This window comes from Micropterus dolomieu, linkage group LG18 (genome assembly GCF_021292245.1).
Source record: "Micropterus dolomieu isolate WLL.071019.BEF.003 ecotype Adirondacks linkage group LG18, ASM2129224v1, whole genome shotgun sequence".
Lineage (NCBI taxonomy): Eukaryota > Metazoa > Chordata > Actinopteri > Centrarchiformes > Centrarchidae > Micropterus > Micropterus dolomieu.
The window spans coordinates 12,178,888-12,179,755 of NC_060167.1; the positions used below are offsets into that span (position 1 = coordinate 12,178,888).

Sequence of the window (868 nt, forward strand, 5' to 3'; positions counted from 1 at the left end):
CGTCCAGCCGATCAAACCAACTACACCTGAAGCAGCTTCAGCCAGAGGCTCCGTGAGTAAAATCAGCTGATCGCTGCTGCGCCGCAAAAGCGTTAAATCGATGTGATGGAACGCAGCGATGAATCAGTGGCAGGTGATGTGAACAGCAAATAAAAATGTACAGAGAAGTGTTAAATGATCAGAAGATGAAACCAAAAGAAAGCCAAACTTGTGGTGATAAACTTGCAACAGTGACAAACATGCCTGAGACCGCAGCCGAAGGTGAGCGGCTGTTAAAATCATGCATGGACTCGGCGCCTGCAGGCCTTTTTTAAACAGTTTATGGTGCAGGCACATTTCGGTGTGTCGCTTACATGTTTGGCTGCAAGCAAAACCCTACAAATAGTCATTTTTTGACGCAATCTGGTTACAAAAAGTAGGTCTAGGTATTGATTGAAGTAATAATAATAATAATAATAATAATCTTTATTTGTAGAGCACTTTTCAAAAACAAGTTACAAAGTGCTTTAACAAGTGTAAAGACAATAATACCCAAAGTCAAATAAGATCGGGAAAGGCTCTCCTATAAAAGTATGTTTTAAGAAGGTACTTAAAAGAGTTCATTGACTCAGCCGACCTGATTTCCTCGGGCAGGCTGTTCCAGAGCCTCGGGGCCCTGACAGCAAACGCTCTGTCCCCTTTAGTTTTCAGTCGAGACTCTGGAACAGACAACAGACCTCTGCCCGAGGATCTCAAGGTGCGTGCTGGTGTGTATGGGACTAAAAGGTCAGAAATATAACAAGGCGAGAGGCCATGAAGAGCTTTAAAAGTGATCAATAGAATTTTAAAGTCAATTCTAAAACATACTGGGAGCCAGTGTAATGAAGCT

At 42.6% G+C, this 868-nt stretch overlaps 1 protein-coding gene across 8 annotated transcripts in view; it reads right to left on the reverse strand.

The window, feature by feature from the left end:
* Nucleotides 1-868, reverse strand: part of tead3b (TEA domain family member 3 b) — a 31,340-nt gene that overhangs the window by 6,869 nt on the left and 23,603 nt on the right. The window lies entirely within an intron of this gene.